Below are 16,013 nucleotides of genomic sequence, written 5' to 3'. Positions count from 1 at the left end.
ATCTCAGTATTAATCTGTTTTAAAAATATGAAGAAGACGGGGTGTTCCGAAAATGAAGGAAGTGAGCGAGACGAGCGCGAGCGCGAGGGGGAAAAAAAGTTAGTTTTCTCGTGACTTCTTTGATATATGTGTACAGTTTTAGACAAGCGTTGAGGTGAGCGGACGAGAAGCTGGACCGAGCTTGTGCTGTCGTGAGTTTTGACCGAGCCTGATCGCCGAGAAACTGAACTGCATGTCTGTGATATACCAGGAGGGGCATTGCTCATCGTGCTAGCGGAGATGGTGTGTTGGCACGGGTGTTCATCTTCTACTGAAGGGAGCTGAGATACTGTGAGTTTTTCTTCACTGTTGTTTAACCACAGTTTCTATTCTGAAGAAACACACGGACGTTATTTGTTGTTCTTGAAGCAAAGCAGCTTGGATCGAGTGATTTTGCTACTGTTGTTCGAGCCGAAATACTCGTGCGTCGTTTTTCATACAATAGTGCCGCCGTGTGGACACAAACGGCATTGCGAACTCATTGACGCTCTTCTTTTGACAATATTTTTCCTTCTATTTTTCAGTTTATTTTTGGACATTTTGCACTGTTTTCACTTGGAGACTTTGAAACCCTTTTTGGATGGACAATTGCATAGACTTGAGAACTGATAACTAAGTTTGCACGAATGAATGGATCCGAATTACGCTGTTTCTGTCCACCAGAATCTTTGTGAAGATTTTTTTTTTTTTTTTTTTTTTTAAACATTATTTTTTTTCTTGAACATTATTTTTCCTGTCGTTGAAGAAACGGAAGGGACTTTCTGTTTTTGAACAGGTGGCTATTTGTTTGATTTAATTACCCTGCCATATCTGGACACTCCAACACCAGCCCAGTTCTACTGTGAGGTAAAACTTTAACTTTGGGGTTGTGAATCTCACTCAGGTATGTGAACTGGAAATATCTGATATGGAATGAAACATCTGTAATGTACTTTTGAGTGAACTGAGTACCATCTGAGCATTCTATCAGAACTGTTGTTGTTTTTCTGATTTTGAGTATTACTGTTGAAAGAGAAGAAACTGAACAAAAGTTTGAATCTGAACAAAACTTTCTTATGATTTTTCAAGAAATATATAAAAAATAGAGTGAAACAAAGAATTTATTTCAGGACTGTTGTTTTCTTTATTTTGTTTAATTCTGCTAAACATTTAAGAAATAAGTGTAAAACTTTGATATCTTGGAGTAGGGGCATTCCTACTGTCTTGTGGTCTGAAGAGGGGAAGAGGGGTTAATCAACACTGTTATACTCTGGGGAGCTACCGTGTATGTTAAGTTCCAGAGCCTCAATCCTCATCAGTCGCTGCTACAAAAGACAAAAGCAACATTAGCAAGGCAGACAACAACATACTTATATATATATATATATATATATATAAGTACGGGAATTAATCGTACTAGGGGGTGAGGACCTAGATCTTGTCAATGCCTAGTCATCCAAGATATATTGCAGCTGAAGTTAAACTCACCCCTACATTGTAGTGAAATTCCTCGCTACACCTCTTTTAAGCCTTTTTAAATAAAAACATCTAGAATCTCAGTATTAATCGGGTGACTATCGTCACTCAAAGCCTTTGATGGCATCAGTCCTTCATCAGTCTCTCTCCACCGGATAAACACACGTGATCATCTGTCCCTGTAACATCAGACAAGATTCAAGTTTCCTCTGAGATTGATGTGCTCAACACTACATTCACATGATGATGACGATGATGTGTTAACTCTCTTTTTATCAACACAAATGTTCCTTCATTTATCAACAGTACTAACGGACAAATAAAACAGATTAAACTTATGTTTATTTTATGTAGATTTATTTATTTACGTTATTTTCATGTAAAGTAAACAGTTTTGACAACAGTGAATTCTACATAATAGCACACACACATCACTCATACATAATCCATCACTCATAAGCCATAATACTTACAGAAGATGTTCCTGTCAGATGTTAAATAAACATTTAATAAGCACCTTTAAGATGTATATGGTTTAGAACATGTAAATCCACTTTGGAGAATTAAGTTATGTGTGTTTACTAGAGCCTGTTATCATAATAAATCGTGTTTTTACTGTAAAATCACAACTACAGTGTCTAGCATCTTTACACATTCAACAGTTTACTCTACAGTAGTTCAACAAATGCGATTTTAACACAAGAACCGTGTTTTTGGTGTTCAATACTCACATTTGAAAGCATCCGCGCCGCTTTTCTCCTCCGTGTCGATTATGACGTATCCTCTCCCGTGGCCTCCTGGGATAGAAGAGTGTCCATCGAGGAGCACTTCAGAATCTGGGCGGGAGCAGTAGGCCATCCGGGAACTTCTCGACTACTCTTTTATTACTGAGGTTTCTGACATACTTATTCGCTCGCCTACTGCTTTTCCCCTACTAAATAGTAGAGAAGTGGGCGGTTTCGAACGCAGCCTTGGGTTCTAAGCTCTTTGATTTTATTCAGCTGCTGTTACTGCGAATAGCTGATTTACTTCTACGAAACCGTTTTTGGTCTCTTCTGCGAGAGAGCGCCCTCTAGCTTCCAGTATGAATGAAACATATTACACGAGAGTGAGCGCTCCATAATGTTTAGATCGCCTCATTTTATTTAAGAATAAAACGATAAGTCATGCATAGACTATCTTGTCTCTTTGAATTTAAATCAATATTTATTCACATTGGCCTCTATGCACACTTGCCCCAAAAAAAAAAAAATGCGGGGGATGAATTTACATTTTATTAAAAGTGCGGGGGACACACGTATTCTGCGCCCATGGGCTCGGGTATAGGCCTTACCAAAGGCACTGGAAGGCAAGCCTGCAACCTTTAGCCAAAAAAGCGTAACGGCTAATGCTAACGCTCCGCCCCGGCAGTACACAGGGAAGGAGACCAGAGAAAATTTAATAGCTTGATAAAAATGTATTTTTTTAAGAGAAGGCAGACTAGGGAATGTTGCGTCTGATGTCACTGCCATTACACGATAGGCTGAGAAGAGATCACGTGATTAAATTAGCCGTTACCAGAGCCTTTGAAAAACAGAGTTGCGACACTCCCATAGTTCCGGCACTGAACTCATTCATTTTCAGTGACTCTGAAGTTCGCTCGCTGGTAAGTTGATGAAATTACTGCATTTTTGACATTTGAACGCATTACCTGACCTCGTGAATCTAGTCAATAGTTGTATTTTATGTAACCAGCTTTAGTTCATGTTTATTGGAAGATAATAACGTTAGTTAGACTCTAATTGCAGCTAGCTTAAGTGAGCAACACTTCACTAACTTTAGCTACCATAACCTGACATCAGTTGGGCTACATTCCTACGTACCTTTACAAGTTCGTTGTCAAACAACGTTTATCTTCGGTTATTAGATCTGTTGTTAATGTTAGCAACACTTAGCTGCCAGTTCATTAAAGTACCAGAGAATAACACAGTAAGGAGGTTGAATACAGTATATTAGGAACACCTTTACAATCTAATGTAATTCAATACAACAGCTCTGCCAGGAATTCTACTTTAATGTTTATAATCAGCCAGAAATGTGTAAATTCAATACTGAGGTCATAGTTAAAGGTGATGTTGCTCTACATTGTGTTCAGATGGGTTTCTTATTTACATACATGAGGTGGCCAGAATATTAAACACATCTGGATATGAAGCAACAAGTGCAAAAACACCCCCACAAACTATGACCTCAATGCTAAATCACCATTAAATTTACACCTCTATGACAGCATAAAAAAATTTATCTTTTCCCTTATTTGCATAACTTCTTGGATTAGCTAAATAATCACCCAGCTTCTTCCATAATGTTATTGTGTGGAAGAATAAATTGAATAACAATAGTGGCTTGTATATATATATATATATTTATTTAAATATATATAAATTTATTTATTTAATTTATTTATTTATTTTCTCATTTAATTTCAAAATCTGTACTGGAGTACAGAGTCAAAATAACAGACATCATGACAAATGTCCAAATAGTTCTGGACCTGTCTGTAGGTGTGTGCTCTCACTTCTGTAATGTCAACCTCATGAAAATGTTTGGGAAAAGTGTATTTAATCCGTCCTTCAATGTATTAACCTTAACACTGTTTCCTCTTTCTTCACAACTCCCAGTTCTGTCCAGCAGCAGGCTTGACTCGACTCCAGACCCGGTCTCCTCTGGGCTCTGACACAGGCTGTTTCCACCTGAAGTTAAGATGCATTTTGGTCGATCAGATCGTAAGTGGACGACGGAGACACATACGCGTTTACAACTGGTGTTTTAATCCATCTGATTTGTCCTCTTTCAACCACTTCTGTCCTGATTTCTTTGAGGGGGTGGGTAAATGTATGGGTTTTTACAGATCTTTCAATCTAATGGACAAAATAAGCTTGAGCAGTTTACATATGAATGCACCCAGAGATGACAGGAAAACATATTGAGAGCATCAGTGTTCGCTTCTGCTCTGACAGCTGTGAGACCAGCCGAATGCTGTGAGTGTGTGTTAGAAATCAGGAATGGTGAGAGAACATTGTGCTTGGTACGTTTTTCATCTTTGAACCAAACTTTGGTCTTCAGCCAACAAAGTTTAAATCCTGTCTGGCTCGAGAGCTTCCCATAATGTTTACACATTAGGTCAGTAGATGGAGAGTAGAGTAAACATGAGTGTTTACACTACGAAAGCAGTCCGGTCGAATGCATTTGTGTCTACTTCTGGAAGTGGTCGAAAGTGGACAAACTTAAACCGTTTTAGATCTGTTTACACCTGTATTTAATGTTGTCCACTTGTGATCCGATCAGCCAAAACGCATCTTAACACCAGGTGGAAACAGGCCCACAGTCTGCTTCTGGCAGTGGAATGCTCTCACCCAAAAATTCAAGTAACTATAGCATTACTATAGCGTGGAGTTTGAATGCTTTTGTTATCAATGTATGGATAAGCATTTGACTGATTCTCGATTCACCAGCAGGTCTCCAGATCATCCTACGGCTGCGCTGGAAGCATGTAATGGCTACTGTGAACACTTATATTCCTTCTCTGGCCTGCTTTCTGCCATCTTTCTCTCCCTGTAGGAAGTCGAATGAGTTTCTTTGAAGACAGAACATTCAAGGAAAACTTACCTACCCTCTCCCTGGATATAATATATAATTAAATGTTTTGTTGAATGCAATTGTTTGCCTTGTATATTTTTCACTGTTGACCAAACTTCTTTCTTGACTTAAACTGAGCAGCTTCATTCATTGATACTCACTTGTTGTGCATGTCTATGTGAATGTATCTTAACACAACATTAGGATGTTAGTAATTATGACCTTAGAAGCACGAGAAAAATATATACAGTACATGCGGTAAATGTATACCTTATGGGAGCAGCCCCCCTTCCCTCTAAAATTAAACAAAAAATTAATTCAATTCAAAGGGCTTTATTTGCATGAGATATAAAACATACATACAAATGGTTTAGCCTATAGGGAAGGTCAGGATGAAGGGGTACATTAGCCATACTAAAATGAATCCAGTTAACAGCAATGTTAATGTTATGGATCGTATTTAGGAACATTGTTAATTCACTCAGTAACCATCTCTCCAGTTACCTGTACATTTTAACAGACCACACTGTTAACGATAATGCCGTCTCTCTATCACTCTCCAGATACAATACGCTACTGTAAGTGTACACAATGTAGTAATCAATTTTATTCAATATTTAATCAATATTATGCGTTAATATTTACCGAAAAAAATGCTACAAATACAAGTAGTTGCTGTATTTTACGTTATGGGAGCAGCCCCTCTTCCCTTCAAAATTAAACACAAAAACTGATTAATGCTGTGTTTCCGCCACTCCCCAGGGAAAAATGCTATTATCTGTATGTAATGTAAGTGTCATCGTAATAATCAATGTATATTATGCGTCAATATTTACCGATAATTGCTGCAAATATAGCTACAGCTGTCTGTCCCGCTTAAAACCCTTCAAACTGGTTGACAGCGTGGATTTGTTTGGAACTATTGAGAGCTACACGAACCACGTGACAGCGTGGCGGCGAGATCAAAGAGTGTCGCAACTATCATATTTAACGGCTCTGGCCGTTACGCTTTCTCCAATGGTAAGTGATATAGACCCTTGTCTCCCTATAATACACAATCTCTGGCCTTCATTTTCCGCGTCCCGCTCCATCTCGTGCGCAGTTGAGCACGCGAGCCTTTCAAAGTAGCCTATACTCCTTAAGAGCCTTAAGAGCGGAAAGAGTTTGTGCGCACTATCTAGTGGACAGCTGCATTCTCAAAGCTCAAAAGAAAACATGTAAGCTTAATCTGTTTAAAAGCTTTATATATTATGCATGTATTATATTTATTTTAATTTAAAAGCAAAGTTTAATATTGTCAATTAATATAATAGGCCTAATTATATCAATAAATATGAATTATTCATAGTTTTAAATTATTTAATATAAATATAATTAGCAGCAAAAGATGAGCAATTTGGTCTCTAAAAGGTTTTCACTATGAACTGAATTAATCTGGAGCGAGAGATACAGGGGGAGTGGCTTTATTGCATCAGATACACTTTACTCACAGCTGATTGGTCCAGTTTGAGTTTGCGATCTGGTTTGGTTGGATTGAAACTAACTGCATTGCTCTGTTAGTGCGGTTCATAGGCGCCGATCCCGTGGCTGCTCGGATTCTGGAGCACCCACGGAAATGGTCGAGCACCCACGGAAAAATACCAGATATTCTCCATTGATTTTAACCAATAAAAAAATCGATTGGAGGACTAAAAGGCACTAAAAATCATTAAAAGGCACTAAAAGTCATTAAATTTTATTCCTACAGGCCTTGATTTTTTCTAGATAGTTTTTAAGAAAAATAATACTACCAGTTTATTTTGAATATAGCCTTCATTATTAAACTTTGATTTGCTGTCGCAAAATATGACCATTGGTGTGATACACACACGGAACCAGTTTGGTAATTGCCTCCGGCCGGTGCAAAATAACCGTAACGCCGGTTTGGACAGCGGTGGCCTGGGGCCTGGAGACGGAAGGCTGCATCAGTGTTGCCAACTTACCAGCTCTTCAGACCCCTTTAGCGACCTTTTTCCAAGAAAGCACGTTGTGACGAATATACTTGTTAACCTGATCTAGCTAACGAGACCCCCGGTACTGCCGCACGAGCGCGGGATCTTGCTTTCACCTCTGCGTCTGCTGTTCAGTGAGTGGCTGAGAGGAGCAGCGCATTCAGTTGAGGCTGTGCGAGTGTGCGCTCTGTCACAGAACAAATAAAACAGATACTATTGTTTCTAACCTGAGTGATCATTTCACATGTACATATAGCCAAAATCACTGCAAAAGTCTTTATACTATGTGTATGGTGATTTTGTCAGACAACGTCTCGATTATAAATCAGGATTTTAGCACTGGTTTAACATGTCAGGGCTCGACACTAACGCTTGTCAAATAGTCCGGGATAAGTGGATTTTTTGAAGGGGCAAGTGAAGGACCTGATTAAAACGTCAATACCAAAAAAAAACAAAAGAACGCATTTTATTATATTTAGTGTTAGTGGCGATCGATAGTGGATAATAATAGGCTGCATAATGTAGTGGCGATAAGGTTGAGCTGTTGAGGCTCGCGCAGCATCTCGAGGAGAAATGGAAACATGAGTGAAGCACACTGTCAAGACTATTTTTTATGTGCACAATCGACCCTTCGCTAAGCCACGCCCGAAAACCGCCACAGGCCAATCGCGGTTTAGCAACCGTAACTAGGCGCGGGAGGTCTGTCAAGCTTTCGAGCGAGGGAAACATGCCGAAGCGTTGTGTGTAGGGATTGTGTAAATTTGATACCCGGTATCCTAAAAGTTTGGACGGGGTGGTGGATTTTTTTTCCCTTCCCGAAACCTAAAACCCAAAGGGAGAAATGCCGGTGTTCTGACAATTTGTGCTAGCCGGTCAGATTTTGCTACCTCCCATTGAAACAGTGGGTAGCAAAATCTGACAGCGAAAAATGCTAACGTTACTTATCAGATTGTGCTTCCAGAGTGATATTAATGTGGTTTATGGCTTTATTAACATCTACACCTACCCCAACCCTAAACCTACCCTTACAATAATGCAAATACAGTAATTTTGTGTTATTTATCATGACAACAATGATGTAATGTTGATGTGTGCACGTGCAGTAAGCCCGGGTAGGACAATCTGACGGGTTAGCTAGCTAGCTAACTCAGCACATCATTGCTTGGAAATAATGACAGTTCTTTGTTCATAATGCATATATTTGGACGTAAAATAATATGATTAAAGGCAAGACGGAGTAGCCTAGCGCGCTAAAAATATAAGCGGGAGAATGTTATCATTGCAAAGTGGTCAGGCTAATGTCTTGTGTTTATCCATAAGTCTTGTGGAATAAGCTGTTTGATTTATAATTATTAGGTTATTTTCACAAATTTCACTTAACCTGCTGTGGATGAACAAAGCTGTTCCCTCAATTTGTGTGTTTCCCATTTGAATGGTCAGCGTATGAGGCGGCTGCTATAGGCTTTAGCTTCAATTTTGATCAAATTATTTTCTAATCGGTTGCATATTATGTCGTGGATATATCCCTCGAATGCATACTGCAGTCCCTTTTTCTTGCTCTCTGATATTTCACCTGTTCGCCAAAAATGACTTATTAACTCCTTGGAAATGTCTGACACCGGTGCATACATACTGTAAATGACTTGCCAGGGGTGAAAGCTTGACAGGCGTAGCAACAGTAACTAAGGAGGGCGGGGCTTAGCGAAGGGTCCATTTCCCCCCTTGAAAGGGAGGGTAACATCATCAACGGAGGCCTTAACTGGATTCCACTCTTCTTTTTTATTGAAAAGCATCAAATAAGCCAACAGAAGAAAGGTGAAAAACCTTTAACTGAAACAAAAAATACAGAAAATATAAATGAATTGTAAATAAAGCTTATTAAAAGAGTTCTTTGTCTATTTTTTAACATGAAGCACTCTCAAATGATGATATTAACAAGCTTAATAACTTAATTAGTATAATCTGCACTCTACACAATCTAGATAATTAACCTAAACACTTATGATTACAATATGCACATGTAAAATCAGATTCATTCATTCATTATTTTAGTGATCTGTTTTAATTCACGTGAACTAAAAAAATAATTAACATCCCATCATCACTTTCTCCCGTGATTAAATCGAAATACAAACAAGAATAGACAAATCAATTCACTAGTTTTTACCATTATCTTAATACTATTAATATTTACAACATAGAACTACATTTAGCTTTAAACAGTCCCGTATTGAACAGTTAAAGTAGGTCACGGAACTGCGTCATCAACTGGATCTGCCGCTACACTCTGCTTCATTTACAGATGCAAAGTGAATTATTAAAGTGCTCACCGGCTTCCACTCCTGAATGTTTTTTTTCTCGTGTTCAGCTCGGGAGTTTCAGCAGAGCTCGCCAGCCGCGTCTCATCACAGCACTGGATTTTTTTTCCGTTTCCTCTTTCCCGCCCCTCGCTCCGATTGGCTGAGACTAGGCTACTATAGTTATTTTTCTTATTTTTCATTTATATTTTTCATGTTATTTAATTATTTGTTTATATTCTATTTGTAATTAATTTATATCTTTCCCAGTTTGACTTGACACACACACAAAAAGAAACTAAAAATTCAAAATGTGGAGTTTTTATAACTTGATAAAGGTGAGCAAATCACACGACCAAGAATGATGTTTTCCTAAATAGGCTACCATCACGATTAAAAACGTGACACTGATATCAGACAACAGTTCAGTTAACAAATAGTTCATATTAAGTCACATTTTAGAAGGAACATTGACTGTTTTTGTTCTATTTTAGCAGCGAAAATAGTTTCAAACAAAGATCACAGCAGAACCATAGCGCAACACTCAGCCTGCATCCCAATGTGCATACTATCCGCCCTAAATAGTATTAAATATTAATAATGTTACATACTATTTAGGATGGATAGAATGTTCATTGAGATGCAGACTCAGCCTTGTTTTCATTACTGAATGATTCAGCAATTTAAAGCATTTTGAGTCAAAGATTCAATGACCCATTCATAAACAACTGCCTCATTCTTGAATGAATCAGCCATCAGAATGAATCGTTTGAATGAATGACTCAATGACTCACTTATTAAGACGGTTACTTGACGCCACCTACTGGTGGTTTAGTTTAATTTTTAAAAGTATCATTTTCCCCCCAACATTTCTTACAATCCCATAACATTATTTAATGCAATTGTAATATTTTTATTGTAAATTTGTAAATGATTTAATTTGATTAACAGCCCTTTGTGTCTTATTCCAATTAAATTTATTGATCGAATTTAAGAATTTAAAATGAAAGATGAATCATACATTTTACAAATCACAAATCACACAAAGATTTCGCAAATCTATCACAAATATGCAGATTTAAATATGTCAAAGCTGCAATATTCTGAAAGGATATTGCTTAAGAAATTTGTAATTTATATTTACACCACAAAAAAAAAAAAAAAAAAAAAATCCTATTTTTTTTTCCGGACAAGCAACTGTTTTACTCGTACAAGTGAATGACAAGGCTTAATGTCGAGCCGCATTTCAGTCACCATTTCATATTGTCTGACAACAAAAACAGAAAAATATATAGATGAAACAATTGTATTGGGAATTTGGCTGTATTAAAATACATTATGTGAGCACAAAGTGGTAGCAGCAGAGAAGCAAACAAATGTAAAGGGCTGACACTTGGCAGAATGTGAATGCAACAATGACATGATGAATATTCTAATTGCCTTGTGACGTCATCTATCGACATTTACCGACATACAGTTGTGCTCAAAATTATTTATACCCTTAGTAAATATGACCAAAGATGGCTGTGAAAATAAATCTGCATCGTTAATTTTTTTAAAATAAAAGATCAAAATGATTAACAAAAATCCAACTGTTCATTGGAGAATAAGAATTTTAAATGGGGAAAAATCTCATGATGTTTTTCTCTCATACACACTGCTCACAATTAATCATACCCTTTTATTCAATACTTTTTGCAGCCTCCTTTTGCCAAGATAACAGCTCTGAGTCTTCTCCTATAATGCCTGATGAGTTTGGAGAACACCTGACAGGATATCAGAGATCATTCCTTCATGCAGAATCTCTCCAGATCCTTCAGATTCCAGCTCCATGTTGGTGCTTCTTCTCTTCAGTTCACTCCACTCATTTTCTTTAGGGTTCAGGTCAGGGGACTGGGACGGCCATGGCAGAAGCTTCATTTTGTGCTCAGTGACACATTTCTGTGTTGGTTTTGATGTTTGTTTTTGTATCACTGTCCTGTTGGAAGATCCAGCCACGGCCCATTATATGAGTTCTAGCAGGGACAGTCAGGTTTAGATTTTTTTTATCTGTTGTATTTGATAGAATCCATTATTTCATGTATCTGAACAAGATGTCCAGGACCTCCAGCAGAAAAATAGGCCCACAACATTAAAGATGCAGCAGTATATTTCATTGTACACATGGGGTACTTTTTACCCCTGTGTGCACCAAACTCATCTTAAGTGTTTGCGCGGTTGAAGAGGCAAAACTGTAGAGTATTTCTGATAAGATTTACAATTTAGACTTTGTTAAATTTGTGGATTATGAAACAGCACCTTAAGGGAAACCCAAACTCCTCCACCGCCTCTTTGAAAAATCTAAGGGTTGTTCCAGAGCGGTTATTGTCTGCAATGCATAAATACATGATCTGAAAAACAAATACACCCACTGTGGCAAACATTGTTGAAAAAAAAATTTTGTCATGTTTTTGTTCATTTATATTCTTTCAAAAAACAGTGACTGGTTCTCACCAAAATTAGATGTTTTTCAAATTTATACTACAGTTTTTACTAACTTGTTCTATACAAGGCAGATTTAAATGTCTTACCTTTCTTGAATATCCATCCACACCCCCAAAGACAACCATGTTGTATCTAATTTGAAGGATAAATTATTAAAGTTAAAGCATGTTGCATGACAAAAGGGTAATAAAATCACAAAAGTATTTGTCATCGTATTAGCTTTCCCTTTAGCCCAAGAATGGACAACTGTATGTCCACATGATGCATGTCTAAAAACTGAATGTTACATATTTTGGTAACTGAGTGTTAAGGATATTTGAGCACACATCACAGTTGACATAAAAATATGTATTCTAAAAATGAAATTTACATTACCTTGTGGAATTTACAAACCTCATGGTTTGTATCTATATGAACAAGATACTTGGGGTATGGTATAGAATACGTTCGCCAAGCTGGGACATCCGTGAGAGAACACGAGGCCATCAACACGATGCAGAGCTGCACGAATTCTGTCCCACTGTACTCCATGTCCTCTGGCAATGAGGCTCCTCTGACAAATCTGTACCCTATGTTTGGCATTGTGCTTTTGATTTCAGACACCACTGAATCAAGTTCTTCATCTGTGCAGCTGCTGTAGAGGGATGTGACTGACAAATCACATTCTCTCATCCGACAGTGGATAGTTGTACGAGAGACACGTAAAATGTTACTGATGGTTTCCTGGGGTAATCCAAGCGTCAGAAAGCGGATTATAGTCTGTCTTTTGATAAATGGATTCTTGGACGTCCACATCTATGTGGTCTTTCAATCTCCACTACAGTCGCCACCTGCTGACTGTCCTTGTGCTGCTGAATAAGAGAATCCAAGTCCATCAAACCTCTGACTAAGTCTTGTGAAATCCCAATGTTTGCTGACATAGCAGTAATCAAAGTCATTTCTTGACGGCAAACAAATTGCCGGTATTCAAAGTCCAGAGGCAGGTGTTCCAGAGCCTAATCTGTCACAATAATTTAAATGTATGCTTTAATTTTGCTGTTTAAATAAGCTTTACATCTCACATATTTCAACGGGGCATCTTGCTTTATTAATATTTTTTAAATAACCAAACTTTATCAACATGTGGGTAGATCCCTCGAGTGCAGCTGATGACGCTTTAAAGTGACGCTAAAGGGAGCGAGGATATCATTTCACTTGATTCAATTCCTCGCATCTTTTCCTTGCGTCCTTCCCTCACATCCTGAAGGGGTGGAGCTAAGACGCGAGGAAAGGAAGCGAGGACGCACAAATAAGAACTGAGAAGCACCCATCATATTCCCCACACTCGCGCTCGATCTTCTATTTCACTCGCGCAAAAACTTTTTTTTTTTGGCAGTCGTGGGGCGGGACTTTACTTATTTCATTGTAACCTGAAATGTCATTGGTCAATTCCGGAAGTCTGTTGTGACTGGACGCCTGTTGTAAAAACGATTAGACATGGGGCACGTTCAAGCTCAAACCGGTGCGCAACATTTTGCTACGGTTTCTGGGTTGAACGACATGTTTCCTGGAAACGGTGTGCAACGGGTTTGAGATACGTTTTCTCTTGTTTGGTGGTTGTGTCAGAAATGTCAGCCCAATCAGCAGCAGCATGTATATAAACCACGCGGGATTAAAGAGACAGCGCACACAATGTGTCCATGTAAAGTCGTTTACAAATGTGTTCTCTTTATTCTGGACGGCAAGAGCAGTGACTGTAACATCGAGCGTATTTTGCAGTATTAATCATGTATTTATACCGACTTCATCAGGCTCTGAAAATTCTTCAAAAAGAACACAAAGAATGGCCTTCTCAGCTGCCATAGTTGCATCTCTTGCGTCATCAGAACAGGGTGTTCAACGTTTCTGTTTAAAAAACGCTTTGCAACATTTTGTCGGGGCTGAACGCAGCCATGGCTTCATCAATGGACCAGATGCAAGTGGGTTAAACTTTATTTATCGACTGATTGATTGCATTATAATTATAATATGTCCTTACCAAATACTATATTAACTTGATTTATTATTTTTATGGAGTTGTAGCTGCTGGGAAAATGAGAACAGAGTTATATTTGCTGTAGTTCACCGCTGCATTACCACTATACTTCCACTAAACAGTATCTGTGTTTACCGCCAAAATTATATCAGTTCTGAGAACTTCAGAAATGTGAAAAGTGTCCGTTAAATAGTTGTAACTATGATTCTAAATCCAAAATTGCTTCAAGTGGATTTGGATGAAAGATAAATCACTTGTTCATGAGTTGTTGTGTAAGCTTTTTGTTATCATTCTTTGTCAGGTTAATATATTTTCCATTAAATACAGTATAAAAGGGTTTCAGCACTTACACTGTATGAATGATCATACCCCTCTGAAACCCAATTTAGAAATTAATCTTTATATCTAGGACATTTTTTTATTTTTATAACATGTTCAGATGTGGTCAAGTGTACTCATTTATACTGTGTACTGTACTTACTTTGAACTGTTAATGATGATTACAAAAAAGTTAGATGATTAAAATTATTTTAGTTTGTTAATATCTAATGTTGCTCAGTTTAAGCACATTTTGTCCCCCTGACCCTGAGTTTTTTTAAATAATAATAATAATAATAAATAATTTTACTTTATAATTTTTCAAACAGTATTTTATCTTTTTTTTTTTTTATCTTGTAAATAGATACAACACCGTAATATTTGGTGGTGTGGATGGTTATTCCAGGAGGGTATGTTTACAGTCTGTTTCTATAAAAACACAAATTTGACCATGTTTGCATTTCATTTGATTTACAGTGTTACTAGTAATCTGCTGTTAAGATCAGTCCGGTCATTGTGATGTCTATGAAAAATAATTCATGTTTATTAAAAAGTAGCCTATAATACATTCAATTCCAATGTACATTACATTTCCTCCTACCTATATTTTATTTACTTACTGTCTGTTTCTCTGTATTTACAGGTCATGTACTTGACTGCAGCAAATAACAGCCATGCATCGACAGCATACCACTTCTTCTCAGACGCAACCCAAACATTTGGCTTACCATCAAGGTGAGTATAGTAAAGAAAAAGCAATAGAATTTTATGACCAAGGAGTGGAGAATGTACAGAGAGCCAGGTTCATGTTTTCCTCAAGAGGCACTGACCGAGGAAGTTTCATATCCGGCAAAAGTGTCCATAATCAAAGGTAAAGTACAATAGTCTAAAAACTCATAAAATGAAAAGAAGTTCAATGAAACTTCAGTAATCTGTAGGTAGCTTTGCAATGTCACTTAATCAACCAAGTATTCATTAATCATTATAAAAGTAAAAAATGTTTTCACTGCTTTGCTTTTCAACCTGAATTTTTTTTTTGGATTTCAATTTTCATTGTTTCTAATAGGATTGAGCGCCTCTGGCGTGATGTCAGAATCATGGTCACCAACAAGTACTCAGACATGCTGCACTCCCTGGAGGCAGAAGGATTGCTTGACATATCAGTGGTTGAGGACCTTTTCAGCGTGCGCTACACTTTTCTCCCAAGACTTCAGGCAGACTTGGACACATTTTCAGAAGCCTGGAATCATCATCCACTCTCCTCAGAGGGCCATCGAAGTCCCGAGCAGCTGTGGCAGATTGGAATGATGCACACAAATAATGACCGATCTGAGAGATACGAGGTATGCTGATGCTGTCTTAGTCAGGAGCCCCTCACTGCAGAACACACCAGATCCAGGGGGTGGAGACGGGTCGGTTTAGGGATATGTAAAGTGGGAGGAGTTGGACCATCCCGCCCCCTGGATCTCGTGTTCTGCAGTACGGACCATCTCGTCTTAGTTACTCTGTCACCACACTGCTGTTCATGTAATAAGTGGATCCCTAACTGTTTACCTGCTTTACCTTCAGGACATCGAAGAGCCAGATCTAGACTGGGACGCAGCAGCTACTTACGATGCCTGTGAAGATTTCGGAGTTGTTGTTCCAGAATTTGAATGTCCTTTGAGTTCAGATGGGTTGAGGGCTCTTGAACATCTGCTGAATTCAACTGGTCCTAATATCCTTGTCGAAGAACTGCACTTGCTTTGTCTGGAGTTTGTTTTAACAAATATGAATAAAAAAAAAACACAAGCATAA

At 38.0% G+C, this 16,013-nt stretch overlaps 3 long non-coding RNA genes across 3 annotated transcripts; 2 read left to right on the top strand and 1 right to left on the bottom strand.

Moving 5' to 3' along the window:
* Positions 1 to 763: 763 nt before the first annotated feature.
* On the bottom strand, positions 764 to 2,552 carry LOC127507975 (uncharacterized). Its single transcript, XR_007928642.1, has 2 exons — positions 2,226 to 2,552; positions 764 to 1,673 (listed from the first exon to the last, which is right to left on the bottom strand). It is a non-coding gene; the product is annotated as an uncharacterized LOC127507975 (long non-coding RNA).
* A 218-nt stretch (positions 2,553 to 2,770) lies between these two features.
* LOC127507976 (uncharacterized) lies at positions 2,771 to 5,252 on the top strand. Its single transcript, XR_007928643.1, has 3 exons — positions 2,771 to 3,139; positions 4,155 to 4,901; positions 4,992 to 5,252. It is a non-coding gene; the product is annotated as an uncharacterized LOC127507976 (long non-coding RNA).
* A 9,064-nt stretch (positions 5,253 to 14,316) lies between these two features.
* LOC127507978 (uncharacterized) lies at positions 14,317 to 15,974 on the top strand. Its single transcript, XR_007928646.1, has 4 exons — positions 14,317 to 14,626; positions 14,860 to 15,087; positions 15,283 to 15,559; positions 15,786 to 15,974. It is a non-coding gene; the product is annotated as an uncharacterized LOC127507978 (long non-coding RNA).
* Positions 15,975 to 16,013: the final 39 nt, after the last annotated feature.

Source organism: Ctenopharyngodon idella, unplaced genomic scaffold (genome assembly GCF_019924925.1).
Source record: "Ctenopharyngodon idella isolate HZGC_01 unplaced genomic scaffold, HZGC01 HZGC01CH26, whole genome shotgun sequence".
Classification (NCBI taxonomy): domain Eukaryota; kingdom Metazoa; phylum Chordata; class Actinopteri; order Cypriniformes; family Xenocyprididae; genus Ctenopharyngodon; species Ctenopharyngodon idella.
This window is presented reverse-complemented; position numbering and strand designations above follow the sequence as displayed.